Here is a 15,479-nt window from a genome sequence, read left to right on the forward strand (position 1 = left end):
AATCTGACTGAAAATGGTCCAAATATGTCTGAGCAAATGAATAAATGAAGAAAGAGATGGCATGCATTCTGGAGACAGGTAGTGTGATGACTTCACATTATTGTGAGTGAACTTAATGCCCCTGGATAGTAAAAGAGATTATAAAGAACACACACACACACACACACACACACACACACACACACACACACACACACACGCATATGAGTATTATTATATATGCTCATATATATGAGTGTTATTACTCATATTTACTCATAATATATCAAAAGAAACAAGATTCTGGCAAATTCCACAGCATGGATGAGCCTTGAAAACATGACGGTAAGTGAAATAAGCAGACATCAAAGTCCAGACAGTGTATTATCACTCCACCTATGTAAGGAACCCAGGACACGCAGACACACAGAGTTGGAAAGTAGTCCAGAGGGTACCAGGACCTGGAGCAGAGGTGGAACCAAGAGTTCTTGCTTATGGGCACATGGTTTCTGTTTGAGATGGTGGCATTCTAGGGACGGTAGTGGTGATGGCTTCACATCATTGTGAACAGACTTAACGCCCCTGGGTAGTGGATTAAGACAGTAATTGTCATGTGTATTATACCTCAGTAAAAAAGATGAAATCCATCTCTAGTACAAAACCAGACACCAGGGCTAAATCAGCCTCTTGCTTGTAGCTGGGTGCCTGCTCCGTGGTGTGGGACGACAGGCTAGACAGACAAGGCAAGCAAATTTGCATTCTCTACTGCAATGGGGAGAAACGCTTGCTCCCAACTCACGAGCTGTTGAACTGCCTGAGAGAGGCAAGCGTCTCTGCACGAACTTTAAAACTGCTTCAAGTTAACGCGCCCCCCAATTCCTCTCTCCTCCATGACTGTCCTTCTTCCTTCCACCCCAGGCGTGCTTAAGACCGACTCCCAGGGCTTTTTATTTTAACTGGGGCTCCTCCCATGCATCCAGATTCCTGCCCTATTAATCATCCCTTTCTCCCCACCAGTTTCTTTCTCTGAGCAACAAGTCTGCCCGTGTCTCCTTCAACATGAAAGAACTTTCCACCTTGCACCCCCTCCAGCTACTGTTTTTATCTCCCTCATTCCTTACACTGTCAATTTTTTTTTTTTTGGAGGAGTAGTTTCTACTGGAATTACTAAGCTACACTAAAGAGAGTCGTATCTACCAACTCACTCTATCTCAAGCTAGCTGCCCGTGGACTGAAATATCCTTTAAAGGTATTTCCTGTCTATGGATCCAGTAGGCTAACACAGGGCCTCTGCAGGTTTGACTTTTCTGGTATGTGAACTATTAAATGCTCTTCTGTGTCACTCTCTGGGTTCTTCTCAAATCCATCCGTGTATACCAAGCACTCTCCCCCTGCCAGGCACCGAGTTGGGAGCTGAGGACTCTCTCTGTGCCCTGGATGTTTTCTAGACTGCTTTTGGAGTTTTCCTGGAGCAACAGCTCTACCTGTGCCATGGTCTTTCCTCGGGGACCTGGCCACTCTCTTGGCATTAGGATGGCCACTCTCTTGGCATTAAGAGCTCACTGTATGCTAGGTTTGTTCGTTAGGCTTCCCCTGGACTAATTCATCTGATCCTCAAAGCCGTTCAGGGAGGAACGCTTTGAGTGACCATCTCTAGCTGACAGATGAGAAAGTCATGATACAGAAAGATAGGCCTGGGTGCTACTGCCGGCAGGCGGTGCTCAGGGAGGCCAACACGGAGTTTGTGTGTGGGACTGTACCTTCATGTGCTCCGGCCTGTCCTTAGCTCACATAATCCCCTGCCTGTGGGCTGCCCAGTCGGGCTCTGCTTGTGGCTAACATCTGGACAACACTACTGGACAGGTGCTTCTCTAATGATTGCGGGCTCAGTCTGCATATAATACAGCTGAAGTGCCCATGTTCCAAGTGTCCAAAACAGTTGACGTTGTCAACAGAGCCGCCGGCCATTACATACATCCTATCCTCCTGCCTGGAAAAATAGAACTTTTTAATAACCGGTTCTGATTTAGAATTTCAGAAATTCTGTGCTGTGGGAGCTGGCTCCTAGTCCCTGGAGCTAGTCACACTGTGAGGAGCCTTGTGTACATACAACTTACACACTGCTGGCCTTTCCGGTCTGCGGTTCTCTCTCTCTCTCTCTCTCTCTCTCTCTCTCTCTCTCTCTCTCTCTCTCTCTCTCTCTCTCTCTTCTCTCTCTCTCTCTCTCTCTCTCTCTCTCTCTGTGTGTGTGTGTAGAGATCAGAGGAAATTGTGTAGCACTCAGTTTTCTCCTTCCACCATCTGGGTTAAACTTATCCATTGGCTTAGGTCTAAGACTCTGTGAACGGAACTGTGGGTTCTAGGTAAGCATGCCTCTTTGGTCTCATGGACCCCTTGTATCATCAGGCTGATCCTCTAAAGTAGCATTTTTCAAAGATGTCCTAAGAATCTTTCTCTGTTTGTTTATGTCAGTCTGTTAGAGATCAGTGCTTCTTTTAGGATAATAAAAATGAATTCCCAAAATTGAAACAGGGGCTGGGGATGTAGTTCGGATGTCCAGTGCTTTCCTACCACATACAAGGCTCTGGGTTCGATCCCCAGTGCTTCATGAATAGGACAGTGTGGTCCATGCCTTTAATCCCAGCATGTAGGAGGTAGACACATGAGGGGAGAAGTCCAAGTTAGAATTCCCTTGGCTACACAGGGAATTCTAGGCTAGCCTAGGCTACATGAGACCCTGTTTCAGAAAAAAAAAAATTGAAATTAAAAATGAAACACACAAAATCTATGTTTTTAATCATTAAATCCATTTATTATTAGATTGCTACATATAAACTCTCATTTCAATAAGTATAATCAGGTCAAACATAAAAGAAGAAAAATAGTTATGAAGACCCACATGTTGTTCCTGGAGGTAGGGGCACCGTCGGAGGATGAACACAGACATTGTTCTACGGTCATAATTAAATGAAAATTATCCCTGCACACACAGAAGGTCAGTTCTATTAATATTTAAGGGATTTCATGTGATAAACATGCTTATCTGTTAATTCTCCAGTTATGCTTGAGTTGATAACATACCACTTGTAGGGAGTATTGCATAAGTGGGTAGTTTTCCTGCTTTGTGGGGAAACCAGATACACAGGAGAATGGAAGATGTTTCAGAGTAATCCTAGGAAGCCAGGTAATCATTTTAATTTTTCTATACAGAATATGGAGCAATATTCTCTTCTAATCCTTTACCAATATCCAGTTCCAACGACTAGTCCTCTAAAATTATAGTGCCATTTAAATGACCTTTCTGTGGGATTTCAGATCCACCAATTTTAACATTCCAATGACTTCTCTCTTAATAGAGAAAGTGGCTTGTTGATTTACACCCTGGCTCCAAGTCCTTACTCTGGCTGACTAACCCAGAATATGTTCCAATACCTGCAGCTGCGCCTTCAGAATACAATCCTACACAAAATCCTAAATGCCAGACACATTCCTGGACAACGTAATCCTTTCTGGTTTTATATAGTTCGCAGATGTGTTTATTGCTTATAAGGCCAAGAAGATGAAAGATTCTGTCTTCCCATGGCAATCACATTTAAATCATAAGTACAAGATCGGTTGCAATAACATCTATGCATTCACGTAGTTGTCATAACAATACTGTGATAGTTTTATTTTTCGTGATTTTTGTCTCCATATCATCAGCTGATCCCCAGATCTGTCTAGGCTATAGATTCACTGGAAAACCCTCCCTCCAATTTTTAAGTCAACATCTTTGGCATGGTCTTGCATCCATGCCTTGGCAGTGGTGTGAATGTTTGATCTTTGCCACCTTGAGTGCTACTGTGTCAGAAGCCTGTAAATCCACTTTGATGTGAAGCAGTTAACATCTGCCTCTGTAGGGGATTGAACCTAATCCTCCTTTTTTTTCCAAACAATTCTTTTGACTTTTTTAAAAATATATTTGGTATGCAAATGCTCCTCACATTTTTTGGTGATTTCCTTTAACTGCAGGGGACTGTCTGCACAAATGCACTGACTGGATGGCTTATGCATTTTAAATGTTTATGCAAAATGTAAAACAAAATTCACATAATTTTAGTCAGTATGGTGATATTTTATTTGTGCTGAAATGTGATTTTATTTGCTTGTTAATAAATAAAGTTGCCTGGGGATCAGAGCTAATAGCAAGCCATTTAGCAGAAGTCTGCCAGTGGTAGTACATGCCCTTAATCCGATCACATGGCAGGCGGAGTCTCTGTGTGTTCAAGGACACAGCCAGTTTGGTGACACATGCCTTTAATCCCAGTACCAACCATAGAGACCTGGAGGTCTGTATAGGCAGGCAATGATGAGGAAGACAGGACACAGGAAGAAGATCTCTCTCTCTCAGGGGAAGGATGGCAGCAAGTGGTAAGATGAGGTGGTCTTAGCTCTTGGCTACTGCTCCATCTCTGGGCTTTTAACTCTGCATTTGGCTCTGTGTTTCTTATTTAATAAGACCATTTAGAATTACATCTCCAAGTCAGTACGTTTCCAAAGGTATGCAGCACATTGCAGGTTCAGCACCTTCTTACCTCTGTTACCCACTGAGCTTGGTGCATGAGGAACTCTTTGGCTTTCATTTCTTCCAAAGAAACTTCCATTGTCGTGATTTGGCTTTACTCCTCCTGACGCATTTTGAAGCATGTATGTATCACAGAGCTTGTGTCTTGAGTCAACCAAGGTTAAAAAGGAAGGCTATAAAGCTTACTTCCTCAATTTAGCTCTTTTGTCAAAATAGTCTTAAAAAAAAAAAGAAAGAAAGAAAGAAAGAAAGAAAGATTTGCCCACAGTCAGGACAAATCTCTGTCACCCACCAGTCCCACAGCTGCTCAGACCCAACCAAGTAAACACAGAGACTTATATTGCTTACAAACTGTATGGCTGTGGCAGGCTTCTTGCTAACTGTTCTTATAGCTTAAATTAATCCATTTCTATAAATCTATACCTTGCCACGTGGCTCATGGCTTACTGGCATCTTCACATGCTGCTTGTCATGACAGTGTCTCCCTCTGCCTTCCTGTTTTCTCTGTTCTCCTCTCTGTTAGTCCTGCCTATACTTCCTGCCTGGCCACTGGCCAATCAGTGTTTTATTTATTGACCAATCAGAGCAATTTGACATACAGACCATCCCACAGCACTTACCTTTTTCTTTTTCTTTTTTTTTTTTAAAGAGGAAGATTTTAACTTTTACACATCTCCAAAGCCAGCTTGGTATATTTGGGAATTTGGGCATAGCTTCTCTTACTACTTCCTGCTGAAAGGGGGCACTGTATCTTATGGGGACACAAAGAAAATTTTAGGGTTATGGAGTAGTCCGTGAGGGTGTATCATCTGAGCCAGTTGCCTTGAAATGGTTCTGGATGTTGGATCATCTGAGCCTTGGTATCATCAGAGACCTTTCAGGGGGTCTTGGCTGGTCAAACCTGATGTATCTTAATCTGGAACAAATCCACAGCCTCTGGCTTTCTGTGGAAACAAAAGCAGAGTCTCCTTTTCAAAGCAACATATCCTTACATCCAAATTTTGAATTCAAGGTACCTTTAAAATATACGTTTTGGCATAACTCAACAGCTTTTGCAATCAAATATTTTTCTTCAGTTACGAATATCAAAGAGAACATAATCCAGATTCTCTGTGTGGTAGCCATCTTTATGTGGCTTATTTTTTTTTATATTACCTTGAGCCTATTGCTTTAAACTGCAGCCTTTTAGGCCTGAAACGGCGCTGTGGCTGCTGGCTCCACCCACTTCAGCTTCCCAATATGGCGGTGGTACGTTTTCCGCCAGCTCTGGGAGCCATCAATTCTCAGAAATAGTGGGTCTATGTTTCTATCAAAGCAGTGTGTAGCCCAGAAACCTCTTTTTGTTTTGTACTAGCAAAGGCTAAATCCACCACGCAGCTTAATGTGCCACTTGCAGAGACCCAGATTAATGTGCCATTTGCAGAGGCCTCATTTCCGCCATACTGCAGGTCAAGCACACATGCCAGGAACCCACCATAGTAGCTCAAACAGGCAGGCTGCCACTAACTTGAGAGAAACAACTAGGAACTGTTTTTAGCTCCATTTTAGAATCTTTTTCTCAGGTTTTAGGTGGAAACTCTTGCCAAGAAATGCTTTTGAATGCACACATGCAGATGCTTCCCTGTGGCTCACCTTTTACTCACTTTTAGTTTTTAGCCGACTGAACCTAAGGTTTGACCTGCTGGAGGCTGGGGAGACGGGTAAGTCAGTGACAGGCTTGCTGTGTAAGCAAGTATGGGGACTTGAGTTGGCATCCCCGTCACTCATGTAGAAACCGAACGTGGTGGCACATGTCTGCAACCCCAGTGGCATGGGGGAGGAGAGACAGGAGAATCTTAGGGGTTTGTGGGCCACTCAGTCTACCCATGCAGTGAATTCCAGGTTAGTGGGTGACCCTGTCTCAAGAAATGAGGCGAAGAGCAATTGAGGAAGATACTCAGTGCCAATGTCTGGTCTTCACGTTCACATGCAGTCCAACACACACACACACACACACACACACACACACACACACACACACACACACACACACACAGAGAGAGAGAGAGAGAGAGAGTTATCCCCCCCCCAGTAGGTAAGCAACATCTTAGGGTTCATGATTCTATTCAAGCCATACCCTAACTAGACCATGTCCTGCTTAGTAAATTGATGCACCCATGTCAAATTGGTGAAGAAGTTTCTTAAAGGCTTTTTCTCAACTTTTGTCCTTACCCTACAAGGTCCAGTAACAAGCCACCTGAGTGGTCCCTTGACAACCTCAGGAATGGAGTGACTCTGAAACTCAGGCCTTCTTGTGGGTCTTGGGGATATAGCTTCTTACTAAAAACTTGAGTTATTATCTGCAGGCTAGCTATCTTTTTCATGGATAATGATGATTTTAATTTTTGTTGTAGTTAATCTATCATAAAACTGCCCGACCCTGAGAACTTAGCTTGTGCCCAGGACAGTGGGTAGAACTCTAACACCTCAGTTCTAATGAAAGACAGACATGTATCGTCCTCACAGCAGCTCTGAGACGAGGTCTAATCATCGCCACATCCCAGATAAACACCTGAAGCTCAGAGATGTTGATGGGTTCGAGGGCTAGCTCATGGAGCACCATGGACCCGAACCCAGGTCTTGCTCTCCTCAGACCCATGTCTTGCATAACTTTCTTGTGTTACAGTAACACCTCAAATCAACATGCTTAAGCCAAGTTCTTCCATCCAAGTTCTCCTCAGAGAGCCCTGTCTCAGTCAAAGGCGGCATTCCCAACCCCCAGGTGGTTCACCCAGCAAGAGCCTCCTTCAGCGCTTTGGGTGATAGTTAGCCCAACGTGTAAAATGCTGTCCAAACACAGTATACCGAAAGTTAATTGACAAAGGAGTAGCAGCAACATTGCCTTCCCATGCCACGGCATGGTGACCTTCCCATCTGATCAAGTGAGACCAGTTCTTCACCAATGACAGCAGTGTGTGTGTAGACAGTTGTGTTTGTCCAGGGAATTACTGAACAGAGCACAGGATGTTGTTATAGTTGGGCTACAATGTGGAGACGGATGAGAGCTCATCATACTCCTTCCCCTCATCTGTAGACTTCCTGTTGGGGTAGACAAGCCCACATAGCTCTGCTCTGGCCAACCCAACAGGGTACAGGCAGAGGTCAGGAAGACCATATAAGGGTGTGTCCCTCCTCCTAAACGCCCCCTCTCCGGGAGGTCTCCATGTTTTATGTTCCTACTCCATCTACTGGCAGGGACTCATGATTCCATGGAAGACATTGATGTAAGAAACCTAGGTCCCCAAATAACAGCACTGGGGAGATCCCAGCCCCCACTCAGCCCACATTGGGCTGGTCTATGACATGATGCTGAATTAAACTTCCAATACTGTGCTAAGTTACTGCTTGTTTTTGCTAAGAGCAGTAACCAGTGTACTCAAAAATGTGAGTAAGTGAAATGGATGGGCGCATTAAAGACATGAAAATGCAGACTTTCTAATGCCATCAGCCACCGGCAGAAGCACAGAATGTTCTGTCCTCTAAATAGTGACCTGGATTTTCTAATAACAACCCAAAGGACTTTCCTGTTTGGATTTAATCAGGCTCAGGTGACAGAGCTGTAATTTATGTGGCTAAATATTTAGCAATGTTGACAAAACTGGGTTCCTGGTCATTTATGGGGCTCCAGAGTTAAATTCTGCTCTTCCTTGCTCATTAGTTCCGTGTTTACAGCCGCACAGATGACCCACCCTGGTTTAAACAGTCCTGGGTTAGAGTATGCTTTGTAGTGGTTCTCAACCTTCCTAAGGCTGAGATCCTTCAGTATGGTTCCTCATGTTGTGGTGATCCCCACAACCATAAAATTATTTTTGTTGCTACTTCATAACTGCAATTTTGTTACTGCTATGAATCTTGATGTAAATATCTGACAAGCAGGCTATCTGATATATGATCCCAAGGGGTCTTGACCCACAGGTTGAGAACTGCTGAGTTAGAAAAAGCTACTAGATCCCCTGGAACTTGGGACCCAGAGTTACAGATGGTTGTAAGCTACCATGTGGGTGCTGGGAATTGAACTCAGGGTCCTCTAGAAGAGCAACATGTGCTCCTAACCACTGGACCATCCTTCCAGCTGGAGAACAAGTTGCTACAGATTTCCATCGATCAAAGGGAGAATTAGGTAATCACATGGTTCAAACTCGGGGAGATGGTCTACGACATAAACTGATTTGGAAAGCTATGGGACGTTGTCATGACCGTTGTCAACAGGGTTCAGTCTTTGTACCACCTCTTCTGTTTAAGTAAAAGGATGGAATACTGAGACCTTGACAGGAGCCTCCTCTGCACAAGAGAGAAACTCAGTGCTTTGGGCCAAAAACAACCTGATTTGGGCTGATTGAAAAATGCCTCCTCATTGAAAAGATTTGTAATTTAATGTATAAACCTTTAAATACCTCCTAAATGATTTATAGTTTTGTTTTGTTTTTCGAGACAGCGTTTCTCTGTGTAGTTTTGGTGCCTGTCCTGGATCTTGCTCTGTAGACCAGGTTGGCCTCGAACTCACAGAGATCCACCTGGCTCTGCCTCCCGAGTGCTGGGATTAAAGGCGTGCACCACCACCACCTGGCCTGACTTACACTTTTGAGTTAAATTAAAAATACCTGTATGGAGGGTTCTATGCCTGCAGTATTTAAGAACTTTGCATTTTAACGTATCTGACAAGTTAAGGTAACAAGTTAGAAAGTGTTAATTGATTTAGATCTCAGAGGAATAATGTGATTTTACCTGGATTGTAAGCAATAATGGGCAATGAAAGAACTTAATCTTATTGATTTTGTAATCTTTTTTTTTTTTTTTTTTTTTTTTGGTTTTTGAGACAGGGTTTCTCTGTGTAGCTTTGCGCCTTTCCTGGAGCTCACTTGGTAGCCCAGGCTGGCCTCGAACTCACAGAGATCCGCCTGGCTCTGCCTCCCGAGTGCTGGGATTAAAGGCGTGCGCCACCAACGCCCGGCTGATTTTGTAATCTTAATTGACATATGTACAAGAATTATAAACACATTATAAAGTTTGATAATCATGGAAAGCCCCCAAATCAAATGTATTAAAAATTGGAAATACAGTATGAAAGGCTTAAAATATCATTTAATTAAATTCTCAACACTCCGAAGTGATTACTGGAACTTGTTGTTTGTGTAAGTGAAATGTTAATATTTATAAGTTGGAACCCTGAACAGGAGGAAAACAGTTTTAAAAGGTGTAGTTCAAAGTGGAAAGTGACACGTAAAAGCTCTGGACCACGCTGTCATGTCTGGAGAGGCACTCCCACAGTACCAGAGGGGCTCACAGTGTTCTCTCTTTCTCCTTATCACCCTGTACCAGCCCGAGAACCAACATTATCTTCTTCCTCCCAGCACCAAAAGTAATACACATTTTAAAATACAAATCTAAAGGCAGCATCTTTAGCCATTTGTAAGACTTTTAGTAAATTGGAGTCACCACTGAGGGAAGCAGAGATCGGATGATCCCTCCTGGGGACCACGGACCAGCCAATGTGGTTGAATCAGTATGTTCTAGTATGTTCAGTGAGGCATCCTGTCTCAAAAATAGTATAGAGAGCAATGGAATGGAAGAAGACCCCCCGGATGCTACTTAGGTGCAAACAGAATTGCTGGGGATAGAACAAAGGGAGCATTCATGCCTCACAGCTAGGCCTGCTGGGTCTGGCCAGTGGCATGTTCTCAGAGAGAGAGTGCCTCTGATTCCTTTCATTATTTTCTTTCAGGAAATAAACTGTAGGTCCGTGGTGACAGTAATATTTTTCGGATCTCACCAGGGACACTGAAGGGCAAGTCTCAACATATTTCTAATAGAAATTGTAAAATGTAATCAGAGATAATCTCTAAGAAGACGCTGGATGGCTTATAGCCTTTCCCTGGGGAGGGACACCCAGAGAACTTAGTGTTGTTGCTTAAACCACCTGGACGGCGATGGCACACATTTTTAATCCTAACACTTGGGAGGCAGAGGCAGGCAGATCTCCAGGTTCGAGGCCCGGAACAGTGAGTTTCAGGACAGTCAGGGCTACATAGAGAAACCATGTCTTGAAGGAAAAAAAAAAAAGTCAGGCTTTTAATTCTACCTGCTCCCTATGAAAACAACACAAAGAAAAATACCTCACCTGCTGACCCTGAGTCCCCAGAACCCATGCAACCTCAGTTTCTGAGGTCTTTGGTCAAAATCATTCCTCTGGAAATAGGGTCTCACTGCCAAGTTCTGGAAGGTAACTGAGAACCATGGCAATAGCCTGTAAATATCTGAGGGTCTGTGGGACTCGATGGCCAACAGCTCCATAGAGATAATCCATTCCTAGCACTGGGCTCTTTGTTAGTCTGTGGTGTCTAGTAGGGGCGTTGTCTTCCTCTTATCGGGTAACTCCATTGGACTCTTTCTGTAAGTAGTGTGTCTGTTGTATTCTGAGAAGTTTCTTCAATAGGTTTCCATGTGGCTTTTTTAGACAGTCGTTCATTTTCGTTTTCCATCTATGTATTCCCCACTCTATCCTGCTCTCCCACTCCTTGCCCCATTTAACCCTTCCTATTCCACTATTCCCCTTTCCTCCTTTATATCACTGTTTCTGTCTTCCCTTCCTTGAAAGCTCCTCCCACCCCCAGCCATTGGCCCCTGACTCTCAGGGCTCAGAGATCATTGTGGAAGAGGGGGCAGAAAGATCGTTAGGGCCAGCAGCAGTTGGAAACTATAAAGCAATGGTGTTGTCCACACTCAGCGGAACAGCTGCTCCTATGAACCCACTGCAGTTGGAATAGTGAGTCAAAACGTGCTGTCTTAGGCTTTCTATTGCTGTCTTAGGCTTTCTATTGCTGTGACGAAACACCATGACCAAAGCAGCGTGGGGAAGAAAGGGTTTATTTGGCTGACCCTTCCACATCACTGTTCATCATCAAAGGGAGTCAGGACAGGAACTCAAACAGGGCAGGAACCTGGAGGCAGGAGCTGATGCAGAGGCCATGGAGGGGTGCTGCTTACTGGCTTGCTCAGCCCGCTTTCTTAAAGAACCCGGGACCACCAGCCCAGGGATGGCCCTCCCCCCATCAATCATTAATTAAGAGAATGCCTTATAGGTTTGCCTACAACCCGATTTTATGGAGGTGTTTTCTCAATTGAGACCCCCTTCTCTTGGATGACTTGAGCTGTGTTGAGCTGACATAGTGCTGTCCAACACACCTGCACAAGATCAAGTCAGAGAAAATCCCAGCATGGAGAGAAGGTGGGTGAGAAGTCCCGTCCCGAGCTGAGGAGCTATTGGCAATTGATAGTTCATGGGAAATGGAGAGTTGGTTCTCCTTAATGGTGTAGCCTGGTAGGCTGGCCACAATCCCGTGGGTAGTTACACACCCAAGAGTATACAGGAAGCACAAATTGAACTCAATGGGTCTTTCTTTCTTTCTTTCTTTCTTTCTTTCTTTCTTTCTTTCTTTCTTTCTTTCTTTCTTTCTTTCTTTCTTTTCTTTCTTTTTTTTTTCTTTTGAGTTGAGAATCGAACCCAGGGCCTTGCGCTTGCCGGGCAAGCGCTCTACCACTGAGCTAAATCCCCAACCCTCAATGGGTATTTCTAAAAAATGAAGTAGTAAAGTTAAAAAATGGATATTAAAAATTGGATGATATTAAAAAAAGGAAGCTGGGTATGAAATGGAGAGGAGTGAATATGATCAAAATACAGTGTATGGGATTCTCAAATTAATAATAAAAATCTTTTAAATAAAATAAGACCACTCCCAGTAAAGAGATCCTCCCAGTAAGGAGAGGGGATCTGGTACTGAAGAAAATGATGAACGTCAGCTGGCAAAGACTCTATTCCAGTTCAGGTATCAGGCATCATGGCCACTCTGAGCTCTTATTAGGAACCTCTTACAGGACAAGGATTATAGCAATGAAGTAGCTGCTGTTATCACCCATCTATGTAACCAAGGAAACAGAGACTTTGACATGTTAAGTAACCTCTTCAAGATCAAGGTGAGTGGTGGAGTAGGCAGGTACCCCGTGTACTGCGGTGGAAACTGAATCCTTACGGCAACTGTGTGAAGTGGTGGGACCCTTAAACGGTGATTAGAGTTCTTGTAGATGGATGGATGCTGAGAAAAAACTTTGGAGTAAGTTTGTAACGAAAGCAAGATCTTTGTAGGAAGCTCTTGCTCTTCCATCTTCCTTGTATCTTCCCTTGTATCTTCCATCCCTTGTATCTTCCAAGGGTTGATACAACAGCAACAAAAAAGCCCTCATAAATGCTGGCACCTTGATATTGAACTTACCAGTCCCCCTAACTGTAAGAAACAAATTTATTGTCATTATATAAGTTACCAGCCAGTGGCATGCTACTATAGCAGCATGAACGGACGGAGACCTCTGTGTCTGGGGCCATTGTCCTTGTTCCAGTCACCTGGTGACGTTATCTCCCAGTACATCCATGGTTGTGTCTATTTCCTGCCGCCAGCTCAGCCTCCAGTATTTTTCTGTATTTCCTAAGTGCGTACCTTGGGAATGAAGCAGTGGGCTCCCTCGGAACAAGGAAAAGGCAATGTTCCGAATTCAGTTCCAGAGCAAGTTCTATGGCTTCCAACCCGGGCTTCCCCAGCTGGCCTTGTGCTCGGGATGCGTGATTGTGTCACCCGTCTCCCTGATCCTGAAGAAAGCTCCCATTCATGCAGCCAGCACCGCACTAAGTGGGCAGCGGATGGCTTCTCTTCCCACCAGAGTCTCTTGCTCCACATTCTTCTCCCAGGCATTCCAAACGGTGCCTCATTGCCGCCAAAGCCCACACGCTCTTACGGGTCTGTCTGGCTGTCTCGACAGTAGACGTAGTTTTGAAAACAGAAAGTGCGAGACTTGTGTGCTGCCTTTCACTAGCTCTCTGACATCGCAGTCACAGCAGGCTGTGTAGAAGCTGAGTCTGGTTAAAAAAAAAAAAAAGTAAAGCTATTGTCCTTCCTCTTTGGGGCTATTATCTATTCACCTTGATTGTGACTTGCTGAGAGGAAGGTGGTGTAGAAAAACAAAACAAAACAAAGACCTGCAAGCAAGAGAGACCTGGCTTTGAACTTAATCGTTCTCATTCATTCTTCATTCCAAAGCTTTATTCAGCATCTACTGTATGTCTAGAATTGTTTCAAGTGCTGTTCAAGCAACGAACAAAACAGAGATCTCTCTCCTCCTGGGTTGTGTGAAATGGGGTAAAAGTGATCTAATTTCTTAGTAACTCCAACATTAAATGGTTTTAAACACAAAGGTAGAAACAAAAGGCACTTCACTGATTTGTTCTGAGGATGAAGGCCGATTTTGAAGAGCATCTGGCTTATGCCTGACAATGGCTGTCATTACTCTCGGCCTCCTCCTCCTCCTCCTCCTCCTCCTCCTCCTCCTCCTCCTCCTCCTCCTCATCATCATCATCAGCAGCAGCAGCATTAGAAATGACCACTTGATAGAACTGGAGAGAAGTTATTTACACATTTTTTAGCCCCAAATGTCCCCGCTGGGGACGCTCGGGCAATAGTCTGATTCCCAAGATGAAGAAAGCATGCTAGCCTTGGAAGAGGAACATATGGTTTTGATAATTGTATCACCCAGAGTCTTGGCAGGGAACAGAGGTCTCCTCAAATTGGATGCCTGGGGCAGAGTTTACTAAGAAAATAGAGAGATCACAGGGGTGGTGCTGTACCCCTGAACTGGTAACATCAGAACGCCACCACCCTTGCCAAGTCTGAAGGGACAAGGGGAGAGCATGCTTGCCAGAAGCCAGCCCCAGAGAGTTCAAGGACAGGGGCTGTTGACAAGGGTTGTGACTTCCAGTGGAGAGAAAACAGCCATGCCACCAGGAAGGAGATGGGGAGGAAGCGCTGCTCAGTGTTCCCGTTCTTACAGTTGTCCTTACGTCCTTACGTTGCTCAGAATTCCTCACCGGCCAAGCTCAAAGTCAGAATTGAGTTCAAAGTTAGAGTTCCAGGGGCCTGTGGGGCAACTCCTCGAACACCAGTGAGGCAGAAAGGGTGAGAGGGGGCAGGAGGGGCAGTAAGACAGTCATGGAAATGGTGAGGAGAAGCCAAGGCGATTCCTGCTGTTGCCGGGCACTTAAAGACGATTCTCTCCCTCCAGGGGACCCACTGCCGTTTTTTTTTTTCTTTATTTTTTTATTTTTTCCTTTTAATCACATCTGTTTGGGGTCTTCCTCTTCCCCTTGCCTGTGTAAACTCCAAGATTTGGTTAGGGGTTTTGAGGTAACTAGAAAACGAGACCTGTTGTACAGAGCAACATCAGCGAAACCCCTAAAAAAAAAAAAAAAGTAAAAAAAAGCCAAAAACCAAAAAACTAAAACCCATGGACAGTCTCGGGTACCACCCACTGTTCCTGTTGTTTTGTGTGGGTTTAGAGGCTGGGCTCTTACCAGCCTGGAACTTGCCTAGTCAGCGAGGCTGGTTGGACAGTGAGTCCCAAGAGCCCACCTGCCTCTGACCTTCCCAGTGCTGGCATTACGTGTATGCACCACCATATCTGACCTTTTTAATGTGGGTTCTGGGCAAACAAACAAACAAACAAACAAACATAACAGGTCTTTGTAGTTGTTGCTGTTGTTGTTTTTCCACTCTGCTCTTTGGAACCTGCCACCCAGCTCCCAAATAAAATACAAGAACACTTATTCTTACTTATGAGTGCCTGGCCTTAGCTTGTCTTATTTCTAGCCAGCTTTTCTTAATTTAAATTATCCCACCTCTGCTGCTGGGCTTTTACCTTTCTCTACTCATCTATCTTTCTTTCCTTCTTACTCCATGGCTGGTGGTGTGGCTGGGTGGCTAGCTTCCTCCTTTCCTTCTCCTTTTCTTGCTCCTCCTCTTCTCTTCCTTCTATTTATCCTCTCTGCCTGCCAGCCCCGCCTATTCCTCTCACCTGC

The sequence above is a fragment of the Peromyscus maniculatus genome, chromosome 18, assembly GCF_049852395.1.
Source record: "Peromyscus maniculatus bairdii isolate BWxNUB_F1_BW_parent chromosome 18, HU_Pman_BW_mat_3.1, whole genome shotgun sequence".
Lineage (NCBI taxonomy): Eukaryota > Metazoa > Chordata > Mammalia > Rodentia > Cricetidae > Peromyscus > Peromyscus maniculatus.